The following is a 12,664-nucleotide window of genomic DNA, read 5'->3' as shown; positions in this document are numbered from 1 at the left end:
TCATGGATTTATTTTTGTTTTTGTGGCATTCCTAAGACAATAATTTGATGACCGTGTGTATTTCCGGTAGGAGACACAAATAATCTACTTTGTGTCTCCTACCGGACACATTAGCTGGTAGGAGACGGGAATCAAATTATTAGCTTAGGAATGCCACAAAAACAAAAAAGAATCCATGGATTCAAGGCTTCATAGGATATGCAATTGATAGAAAATAAGTCATTTTTTGGGTGAACTCCTCCTTTAACTCCATTGTAAAATTTGACAGATCAACTTTCACTACGTAATGTGGTAATATTTGGCTCAAGTACTGGTTGAGTAGGCCAGTGATTCTCAACCTTTTTCATGTCAAGGACCCCCAAATTGACACTTATTAGCCCGCGGACCCCCATTTGAAAAGAATATCCCAGGGACCCCCGTAAGAGAAGATGTTTACGGCTCTAGCAGTGATTCTCAACCATTTTGATTTCAAGGACCCCCAGTTTGACATGCATTAGGCTACGGACCCTCATGTAATGGCATTTATATCTCTGGGACCCCAATTCATATGGTAAAATCAATGTTAATTTAACTCTGAGAGTGTACAAATGGAACCAAATGGAACCATTTGGTTCCATTTGTACACTCTCAGAGTTGCAGACCCATAAGGGTCCATTTGGTTCCTATCCATCATTTAGCTTGGGGACCCCCTGGAACTCCCTCAAGGGCCCCTCTGGGGGTCCTCGGACCCCACTTTGAGAACCAATGGAGTAGGCTACTTTGTCCATGCACCACTGACTATGAATGCCAGATTCAGCAGCAGTGTGGTGGGGGCGTAGCACCAAATTCTGGGCCCTGGGGAAAAAGATTCACTGTGGGCCCCCCTAAGATTTTTTTTTTTTTTTTTTTGGGGCCCTAGTAACTCAGTCCCACTTACACCCCCCCTGTGACGCCCCTGCAGTTACATAATACTTAATTACAAACATGTTTGGGGTCATTCCTATGCTTTGTGTTTCACCCCAGACAGTTTTTAAGTTGCTTGATTCAGTAATTATTCATTTTATCCATGATAAATTCAGTGAAAACAGGCGTCCTTGGTACTTCTGGTGACTGATATTGTCCTTCTAATTCGTGAGGGGGCTTTTTTCCGGTTTATGTTTTTTCTTTTGTTCAATTACTTTTTTCATTTATTCATTTAGATATATATTTTTGGGAAAATGAAAAAAAAAAAAAAGAAATACCTATTAGAAGGACAATATGTCACCAGAACCACGGACAGGTGTTTTAAATTCATTTATCATGGTTAAAAATGGAGTTTGAAGTTACAATGTTTATATAGGAGGGGGGCGTGTCTGATCAAATGCATATCAATTATCTAAATACTGAATCAAGCAACTTGAAAACTGTCTGGGGTGAAGAGAGAGTGGACGTTAAAATGACCCCAAACATGTTTGAAAGTGAAATACCTTTGATTGCCAAAGCAGCAATATTATTACATATTATTGCTCAAAGTAAGTGCTCTCTCTTTGCTTCAAAATAATAATAATAACAATAATGATAATACTAATAATAATCGGATTTACTTCTACAAGGAGCTAACTAAACAGATTGTATTGTATATGACTTTGGGGTTGGATAGCAAAAGTATGTAATATAACATGTAATACAACTTATTTCCCTTGATGCCAAGTAATAAGTAATATAATATTATGATTTTTTTATTGTTCAGAAGAGGGGAGACATCATGTATGTCCACAACCATTCCTTTTGTATTATTCATAAAAACAACTTGTGAAAATAGCAGATCTACAAGCTCACAACGCGTCACATCGCGACGCGTTGTGAGCTTGTAGATCGACTATTTTCACTCATTTTGTGCGACGCTCTTGTATGATGAAGTGTAGGTCATTGTTAGGGAAAAAAACATGAAAGGTTTAGATCTGGAGATATGAGGAAAGAACAAGTAGTGTGTCAGGGCCTTAACAAGCTGACCTGAGTAATAGTTGTACCATTATGTGGCCCCTAGGGGGAGTCCTAACACTGACTGATGACAGTGGGCCTGATATGTCAGTGCCATGGCACTACTGTATTTACTGTAACATTATACATCCTCAGAACCTGTTCTTTGAGAGTAGTGGAGTAGAAGTATAAAGTATCGAAAAATGGACATACTCAAGTAAAGTAAAAGTACCTCAAAATTGTACTCAAGTACTGTACTTGAGTAAATGTACTTGGTTACTTTCCACCACTGGTAGCTGTTAACCCACAGGGTTGTTGTGACTGCATGGTCCACTGTTCCAGTGTAAATGCGGTGAAGTAGAGTATATTATAGTAATAAGTCATTTATAATCTATAATAGTAATGTGACAGAAGAGTTTCATAATGATTGTCAGACCTTCAAACAGGGAACCCCTCCCAGTGCGTCCATCGAGGTTGTTTATATAGTTAATTAAAACTAAAACACAAATAACTACATCTAGAATTGGAAGAAAAATAATTAACACTAAAAACTTTACAACGAAAACACTAACTCAAACTGCACTATGTGTTTGTTCACAAAGCAAACTAAAACTACAATCACAGAGGTATTTTAGTTTTAGCTTGTGTCCATATTTCAAGACTAATATTTTGGGTGGATATGAATTCTTCCAATATTTTGCTCTGTTGTCAATAGTCAAAAAAATAGCTGATCTACAAGCACATAAAGTGTCACGATGTGACCCGTTGTGAGCTTGTAGATCGGCTATTTTTGCAATTTTTCTGAGCTCTATACTCCAACACAAGGACCTCCACATTGATATGTGGAGGGATATGTACCCCCATCTGAAAACATTTGGCGCACAAAGAGAGCCTTCGTGTCAAAATATTTCAAAAGTATTAAACTTTTTCTACAATTGTTCAAGTCACGCACGCACGCACGCACGCACGCACGCACGCACGCACGCACGCACACACACACAGTAATTTAAATTTAAATTTTATTTTTCAAAAAATGTACATGACAAAGCCAGATTTGCATGCCTACAATCGAGCAGCATGGAGCAAAGCTCTTGAGTCTTGATAGATGTCAATTTCCTTTTGTTAATGTGATATTTATGTCTGCCACTAGAACATAGAAAAGTGGTTCTAAGGGTATTTCAATTCCAATCAGTTTGAGGATTTCATCTTGAATGGATACCCAAAAGGGTCTGATTTGTGGACAGTGTCCAAATCATATGACTATGGGTACCATATCCACTTTTACACCTAGGACATAGGGGAGAGCATAGAGGGTCATATTTACTCCATATATTACTGTGGAGATTACTGTCGCTTGTGTATTATTTTATATAGGGTTTCATAAAACTTGTTTGAGCATGTGGAGGGTTATTTTTTTGTAATATACCCCCTTGTTTATTTGTTGTTGAAAATGATTTTCCCAGAATACCTTACTGTAGTTGATGCTTTTTCCACCTAGACTCTCTCAAAGAAAGCTGTATTTGTTTTGGGAGAGATGATGCCTTTATAGATTACATGGTTGGGACGTGTGCTCAAACCAGTCCTATATTATGGGACAGTTATTCTGGGGAGTTAATGTAGCTCCTGTTGCAAATAACGGAAATATTTAGATTGCTGTAAATCAAATTCAGATTGTAGTTGTCATGTACATTCCTGCCTCTTTCCACAACTCAAAACCTACATCCAGACAGGATTGTGCCAACTCTGGATTTTTTTGCTACCGGTGCCAAACTTGAAATGTGATTTGTTATGCCAAAATGTTTTCGTACCCGATTCCATGTTTTCAAAGTGTTTTTAACAATAAGATTGTCTTTTAGCCCAGGAAGTACATCAACATTTTTTATAAATATCAAATCAGAAATAGAAACAGGATCACAACCATAAGCCTCCAAATCTAGAAAGGTGGAATTTAAATCATTTTCAATTTAATTCATTTTGATGATTTTTGTCTACTATCTATCTTACTTTGGACACCATATAGTATAAGACATTTGGTAATGCTAAATCCCCTTTTGAGATGGGCAGCTGTAGTTTCTGGAGTTTAAGTGCGGCATGTTTTTTTCTGCCAGATACATTTAGAAATCAAAGCATGTAATGTGTTGAAACACTTGATGGGTATAAAATTAGGTAACATCTGCATCTGATATAGCAGTCTGTAGTACTCTGAGGACCCCCTACGGGTCCCAAACCCACTGTTGAAGACCCCTGGGCTACAGCTATCGGTGAATGTCAACTTTATTAGCAGATACTGATATTTACCGATATCGGCAAATATCGTCCGATATCGATATGTGGCCGATATATCAGTCCATCCACATTAATGCCATGGACCACTATACTAGTTGAGAAACAGCAAGGAATGTGATAGTCCAGTGGTTCTTAAACTTTTCTGCGACCCCCCAAAATAATCATAATGTGAACTGGGGACCCCCCCACCCTGGCACGCACTTAGAATTGTAGGAGTTGAGGCATTACATTTAGTTTGACTCGTTTCCACAGATAAATATTGTGAAAAATGAAATCACATTGCCTGCCTTCGCACCACACTATCCCAAACAAAGTATGTTCAAAACTCTGCTGTCCGCCTGCTCACCAGAACCCAATCCAGAGACCACACCACCCCAGTCCTCCACGACCTTCACTGGCTCCCAGTCAAACATAGAATAGATTTCAAAATACCGTTTGCCACCTAAACAACCAGGCCCTCAACAACCAGGCTCCCCCTACTGTACTTCTCTGACCGCCTTCAGCTCCACATCCCCTTTGTTCCCTCAGGTCTGGTGATGCCAACCTTCTGGACATGCCCAAGACAAAGAAACCAGCCTGGGGTGACAGGGCTTTCTCAGTTGCCGCCCCCTCCCTATGGAACTCACTCCCAGCTCACATCAAAGCCGCCCCCACCCTTGGCCTGTTCATAAAAAAAACTCAAAACCCACCTTTTCAGACTGACATTCCCCACCTTATTCCAATTGCCCCTTTTGCCTTTTCATTTCAATGTTTTCTTTGCTTCGTTTTTAGCCTTTTAACCAGTTATTATATTATTTATACGTTTTTTTCCCTCTTTTTTCTGTCTTGTAGAGAGTACTGAGAGTACCAAGAAAATCTGTAAGCGTGTAGATTGACAATTGTTTTGACCTCCCCCCCTTTTCTTAGGTCATGTTTGACAATTTGGCCAATGTTTGACAAATTAGTTTATAGTAGTTTATTCATTACTTTTGACATAATGGTCTTATTTTCTTTATTTTCATTTTAGAGGTATTAAAAGGACGTAAAAGCCCTTAAATGGTCTCTTTAGAAATGTGCAGATACCTTGTATATACACTCATACTGAGAAAACAATGTTGCACATTAAGCTAATCATCTGGGGACCCCCCAAAATACTTTGGGGACCCCTCTGGGGGTCCCGACCCACGGTTTGAGAACCACCGTGATAGACAACTATATGAGTCACACAAATGTCCTCAGTACAGACTCTGGAAAAACACAATCTAAGCCCTGAGGGCAGATTCAGTCAGGGAACTATTTCACTTGCAGTTATTAATTAATCTCTCAAAGACAGATCCTTTGATATAATTGTCCGTTTTTATTTGTGTGGATACAGTAGGTTCTTAGATTGGTCATTCATTGACTATATACAGATACATAAAAATACCAGGACAGCAACTCACCAGCCCCCAGCTATCTACATCATATTATCCTCTCTACAGCCTTATGTGACCTGCGTTCGTATAGCTCAGTGATTCTCCACGTTTCTTTCTTTCTTTCTTTCTTTCTTTCTTTCTTTTTTTCTTTCTTTCTTTCTGCATCTACATCTCAGAGGCAAATGTTGCACTTTCACTCCACTACAATTATTTGAAAACTTCAGTTACTAGTTACTTTTCAGATATAAATTATGATATTCTGAAACATACATTAACCACTTCAGCCCGATTTTATACCTAGGCTATTTGAGAATAGCCGATCTACAAGCTCACAACGCGTCGCACCACAACACGTTGTGAGCTTGTAGATCTGCTATTTTCAAACATCCTAGCACTTTTACTTGTGGTACTTTAGGTATATTTTGATGCCAATACTTTTGGACTTTTACTCAAGTAACTTTTTGAACACAGGCCTTTTGCTTGTAACAGAGTATTTGTTAGAAGTTATATGGCTGCTTATATCTAACCTTTATATTACACCATCACTTATAATAGTTCTACAATACATTATGACATTTGACAGCTTGTAAGAGCCTAAATGTCTCCACTAGGCCTGATAGCTATAGTTTTGGTACAGCCTATCTTGTGATGGTTCAGTTTGTCCTTCAGGCAACTACAGTATAACTATGATCTCTGCCCTGCGCTCGTGGCAGAGCTACCGTACCACTGATAGGAGTGTTAATGTACTTCTGACCATGATATCATGTACATAAAGCATAACCACCTCCACCTAGGATATTGTCTCGACTCCTATATGCAACACTATATGTGCCTTATCGATTTGCTGATTGATCCAGAATTCCACGACAGGGCGGGACAGGTGTGCACCCCCCGTTATCCCCCTGTTATCACCTTAATGGTGTCCCAGCCCTCACCCTGCCCTCCTAATGACACTGAGCTATTTATGATCCACGGCCAGCCATCACATTTCTAATCAATTGAGAAGTATTATAATCAGCGGTGGGAAAAGTACTCAAATGATTTACTTAAGTAAAAGTATCAATACTGCAATTATTTAGAAGTACTCTGTTACAAGTAAAAGTCCGGAGTTCATTTTTTTTGAGTAAAAGTACAAAATAATTGGTATCAAAATGCACCAAAAGTAAAAGTAATAAATTGTTTTAAAAAAAAAACATCTACAAGCTCACAACGCGTCGCTTGTAGATCGGCTATTTTCAAATAGCCGAGGTATAAAATAGGGCTGAAGTGGTTAATGTATGTTTTATAATGTAATAATAATGTATATCTGCAAAGTAACTAGTCACTAAAGTTTTCAAATAATTGTAGTGGAGTAAAAGTACAATATTTGCCTCTGAGATGTAGTGGAGTAGAAGTAAAAGTATAGACCATTGGAAATACTCCAGTAAGGTAAAATTACCTAAAACCTTTACTTAAGTACAGTACTTGAGTAAATGTACTAAGTTACTTTACACCACTGATTATGATACAGCTATGAACACATTAAGACCTGAGGCCGATTCTACAAATGCCTTCTCAATCAGTAGATCACACTTTTTCCTACCAAGGAGGACCCTCAAAATGACATGTATTTGACCACGAATCTGACCACATCTGAAGAGAATATTTGTGTGTTTTTGTTGTTCAAAAATAGCAGATGCTCAAGCTTGCAGTGCAGCACTAAGTGACGCGCTGTGAGCTATTCTGCTATTTTTGAGAACCACTGTTCTAAACCAATGTTCTACATCCTAAGAGTGTTTTAATTAGTGCACTTCTTCATCATACTATATACTTCACGCAAAAGTGTCAAAAATAGCACAAGCTCACAACTCGTCGCATTGCAACGCCTTTGTGAGCTTGTAAAAATGTGTTGTTACTTTTGAAAAAGAAAATAGTTCATGTGAACGTGCGGTTACGTGTGTGTGTGTGTGTGTGTGTGTGTGTGTGTGTGTGTGTGTGTGTGTGTGTGTGTGTGTGTGTGTGTGTGTGTGTGTGTGTGTGTGTGTGTGTGTGTTTTTTATTGAAGCAATTCAAATTATTAAGAGCTTGTAACTAAATAATAATAATGATACATCTTATTTATATTGCACTTTACATTTGAAACGAACCTCAAAATGTGTGTGTGTGTGTGTGTGTGTGTGTGTGTGTGTGTGTGTGTGTGTGTGTGTGTGTGTTTGTGTGTGTGTGTGTGTGTGTGTGTGTGTGTGTGTGTGTGTGTGTGTGTGTGTGTGTGTGTGTGTGTGTGTGTGTGTGTGTGTGTGTGTGTATATATATGTATATATGTTTGCTGTCGAGCATTAATTGTAATCTCCATATTTCAACTTTTTTATGTTTTCTGTCCTATGTCCCATTTCATACTTTGTCGTATAATGGTGTCTCATGAGATTAGCAAAATCTGCCAATTTACAAAATGTTATAGGCCTACTAACTGTGACAATGATTATGGCATGGATAAAATTTCCTGTCCTTCCCACATCAAAGCATTGAGGTTGTGGCCAGTCACACCCATGTCTCTTATCGCTACTATATAGCTCATGACATTTCAAATAGAAATATTGTACTTTTGACTCCACTACATAAGAGTAGGCTATGTAGTGGGGACCTAAACTTAAACAAATATATTGAATGAACCACTTAGAGCCAGGCTTCATTGTCTCATGCTTTATATAGACTAGAATGGACAGAGGAGGACGTGGGCTTTTAGTTGCACATGTTTGAACATGATTTGAGTTGTTAACTTGTTTGCTGTTGTAATCGCAATTTTGAAATGACTCAATAATGTGTGCAGGATGTCATGGTAATCTCCTATCTCCTGTAAGGCTGTCTAACCTACTGTGCTTCTTTGAGAATTCATCATGTGTAGGCCTATCTGCAATGGCCAGGCCTATACCTGTCGTGATCATCTTTGTAATGAAAACCAAACATTGATAATAGTTGCATATTGTAGCCTATTTTATTCAGGTACATTTTTTCTTGTATATAGTGAAATAGCTATTTCTCAATAGACATATAGGCCTATCGGCCCGTGTTGAGCCCCCCATTTCTGGGGAATTTGCTGTGTGTAATTGCGTGCGTGGGCTTTCTTCATGGATAAGTCACGTACAGTACAGCTCTATCCCATGTGAGCTCATATCTTTCAATTATCTTCAATTCTTCAAGTAAATGTACTTTGTTTACTGTCCGCCCACTGCCGATCCGTCACGTTATCATGTTATTGGACTATTCATAATCTATCAATAACCACTTAAGCCCTATTGTATAGTTTTATACTGCCCTACACACAGCCAAAGTACTGCAACTATGCAAGGGAATGGGATTTAACTGATAAAAAAAGACTTTAAAAGTGATTCAACTGGCCAGCCAACTAAGTTATCTGTATATACAGTATGTGTTCATGAGGTCACTGTATTTTCATACATTTCATTGTTGAGCCACTAGGTGGTGCATGTATGTTGTGTAATCCTTTAGCCCAGGGGTCTTCAACGTTTTCAGGCCAAGGACCCCCTAGCTGAGAAAGAGATGAAGCAGGGACCCCCTCTATATTGTATACAATTGTGTTTCAGATTATACATTTTTGGTTTACTTGGTCTGCTCTTTTTTCCCTCTACACAAAACATCATCCAAAAATAGCCGATCTACAAGCTCACAACTGTAGATCTGCTATTTTTGGCTGAAGTTCTCCTCAGAAAAGGGATGCTAGGGTTCAAGTGGTTAAGGTAAAAACCACTGTCACTGTGGTCAAAATTGGGCCTAATTAAGGGGAATTAGGAACACCTATATACCTCAGATCTCCTCAGTTTGCAAGTTGTGACCTCAGATAGCAGATGTTTGACCTCCACTCTGTTTGTGATCACCATAGGATCATTGCTTGTACGTTTGTGGATTCCTTTCTTTGTGAAAAATGGTTTTGTGTTGATATTTGCTAACTTTGGCAACAGTGTCGTGCTTTATTAAACTTTGTAGCTTACACCTGTTTGTTTATGGCATTAGCTGGTGTTGCATCAGCCAGCATTATGTTCATTTGGGTTGTATTGTAGCTGCTCTCCTGTTATTTGGGGTTGTGCTTAAATTCATGTCATGTGTGTATACTTTTGCAGCACTGCTTAATGTATATAGTGCAGTATACATGACCAATCAATGTTTATTTCTCTTTATTGTAGTTTTACTGTGTGTTTCCTTCTACACTGTTACCAAGTGGAGGAATAAATCCATCGCTCTGCGAGAAACAGTAAAAGGACTCCCAGTTGTCTGTCTGCCTAGTTGGAAAAGGGGGGACTTTTTGACGAGAGCGGAATAGTCTAATTTTTAGATTTCTTTGGCTATTCAAAAATAGATCTACAAGCTGATAGTGCAGCACAGAGTGCCGCGCTATGACAATTATAACTCAAATCCTTGCTTCTGGGGGTCCCTGGAACAAAATACGGGTGTGTGTGTGTGTGTGTGTGCTTCTACTACACGATACAAATGTCCCCACAAGGAAGGCCGGATTAACCCCTCGTGGTGCCCTGTGCTACCGCCCGTTTCGATGCCCCCCCCACCCCCCCACCCCGGACCGTTTTGTCAGCCAGGGGGGGAAATGACGCTTCACCGGCGCGTTTCACTATTTCAGCGCTCCTTCAGCAGCCGCTGCTAAATTTCAGCGATAGTTCTGTCTTCTTTCACTTTCTCCACGCCGTTAGGTGCAAAGTCACTACTACTCAAACTAGTAACAAAATCTGACAAATCCATGTAGTGGAGTAAAGAGTACATTTGTTTATTAAGAAGTGGAAATACACAAGTAAAGTAAAAGCACCTTGACATTGAGTACAGTTCTAGTAATGTTTATAAATAAAAATAGTATATAGTAGTCTATTGTCAGGATCTGCATTGCTTGTGTTGTTTTGAAAGTGTGTTCCTGAATCTTATTTTGAAGTGCTCTTGTGTTTCCTGTCTTCCATTGTGGTTGTTACCTGTCTTGTCTCACCCTGATTTATGGTTCATGTTTATCACCTGTGTCCTGTTTGCCCCAGCCAATCCCTGTGTTAATTGTCTGTTGAGTTCACCTGTGTCCTGTTATCCTGGTGTGTTTAAGCCCTGTGTTTGGGCGTGTTGCTTTGTTGGATTATTGTGTTTGTATCCCGAGTTTCCAAGTCTGTTCATGTTTGCTGTTGTTCATTAAATTCTGTCCTCCACGTCAAGATTCTGACTTCCTTGCATTTGGGTGCTGATCCTGTCTGTCCTGACTCCTCGTTGGTTGCCCCCGCCAACGCCCTGCCAGAGACCTCGTCGGTTGCCCCCACCGACGCCCTGCCAGAGACCTCGTCGGTTGCCGCCGCCGCCGCCCTGCCAGAGACCTCGTCAGCAGATTTTGCCGACGCCCGGCCAGATGTCTTGTCGGCTGTTTGTGCTGGCAGTCTGCTGGGACCCTTGTCCGTTACCCCTGTTGAACTTTGTGTACTGTGCCCTGTCGTCACCGCCGATGCTGCCCAAGCACTCCTGCTGCCGGACCCCGGTCCTGACCTCCAGTTGTCAGAGCCTGGGCTTGCATTACAGCAGCAGGATCTCGGGCCTGCACTCCAGCAGCTGGCCCCCAGGCCGGCACTCCAATTGCCAGACCCTGGGCTTGCAAGCCAGCCGCTGGACCCCGAGATTGCTCTTCAGCCACTTGCCCCCGGTTCTCTTCTCCCTGTGCCCCGGTCTCCTTGTTCTCAGGTACCCCAGTCTCTGTGTAACCTGTCTCCATGCCCTTCAGAGCCTTTGCCCCCATGTTTCCTAGATTCATCGTGTCCCAGTCCCCTTGGGTCCTTGTCTCCATTACCCAGACCTAACGCAGTTCCGGGCCCCCGTACTAGTCCTGTCCACAGTCCCTTTAATGTCTCTAGCCTTGTTCCCAGCCACGTTCGTAGCCCCGTCCCTAGGCCTGTACCTAGCCAGCCTATTCCTTCCGTTTCCCAGCCATAGCTCCCCTGTCTGGTCTGTCAGACTTCCTGTTTCCCAGGTCACTTGCACCCCCATTTCTCCTTTTGTCCGTCCTTCTGTTTCTCATGCCCTTAATTCCCCATTTCTCCAGTCTGTTAAGTTCCCCCAGTTCCACTCTGGAACACCCCTCCCTCTGGCCAGGGGTGTAGTTGGTCCACCAACCATCCCGTTAGCTGCTCTCCCTATTTGTGTATCTGCCTGTCTCCCTCTCTGCTTGTCTGCTAGTTTGTCTGCCAGTCTGTTTGTCTGTCTATCTACACCCCAGTCCTCCAGTCTTCCCTCTGACTTGCTTTCCCACCTGTTGTGTCAAATCACCTGTTTGTCCGCTTGCCTGCTTGTCTGTCAATTGATTTGTTTGTCACTTGGTCTGTCTCAACTTGTGCCAATGTGTTTATCTATGTGCCTTTCTGCATGTCTGTCTGTGTGTCTGCCGACCTGCCTTTCTGTGTGATTCTGTTGTTATGATTGTTCGTCCTTCTGTCGGTCTCAGTCAGTATCGTTGGTTGTGTGTAGTCTCTGTCTAGTCCTGTCTGTCTGCTTCTCTGTCTGTCTTGGTTTTCCTCTAGTCTGTCTGTCAGTGTTTCCTTGTTGTCTGTCCAGTTTCTCAGCCTTACAGCTAGCCGTCTGCCTGTTGACTAGTCTGTGATGTCTGTCGGCTGTGTTCTGTCTCTTTGTCTGGTTTATTGTGCTTGTCCTTGTGTGTGTCTTCTTGTATGCCTGTGTGCTTGTTTCTTGTTCTGTCTTGTCTCTTTTCTGCCCGTTTCTTGTCACCTTTTCTCTGCCGGTGTCCTCAGTCCTTCTCCTCGTACTTGGTCCATTTCCCCAGTCCTTAACCACCCTGCCCCGAGCCAGTTTTGCTCTGTCGTCCTGTTCTTGCCCTGCCCCGTACGAGTCCTGTGTGCTTCTTCTGTTTGTTCTGTCCTGCCCTGTCCCTGCCAATTCAGTCCTGTTCCCCGGTGCAGTGCCCCAGTCCCTCCGCCGGACCCCCCCGTTTGTTGTTTTTGTGGGACGTCTGGTAGCCGTCCCTTTGAGGGGGGGTAATGTCAGGATCTGCATTGCTGGTGTTGTTT

Source organism: Gymnoscopelus microlampas (genome assembly GCF_963454915.1).
Source record: "Gymnoscopelus microlampas genome assembly, chromosome: 20".
NCBI classification, from domain to species: domain Eukaryota; kingdom Metazoa; phylum Chordata; class Actinopteri; order Myctophiformes; family Myctophidae; genus Gymnoscopelus; species Gymnoscopelus microlampas.
This window is presented reverse-complemented; position numbering follows the sequence as displayed.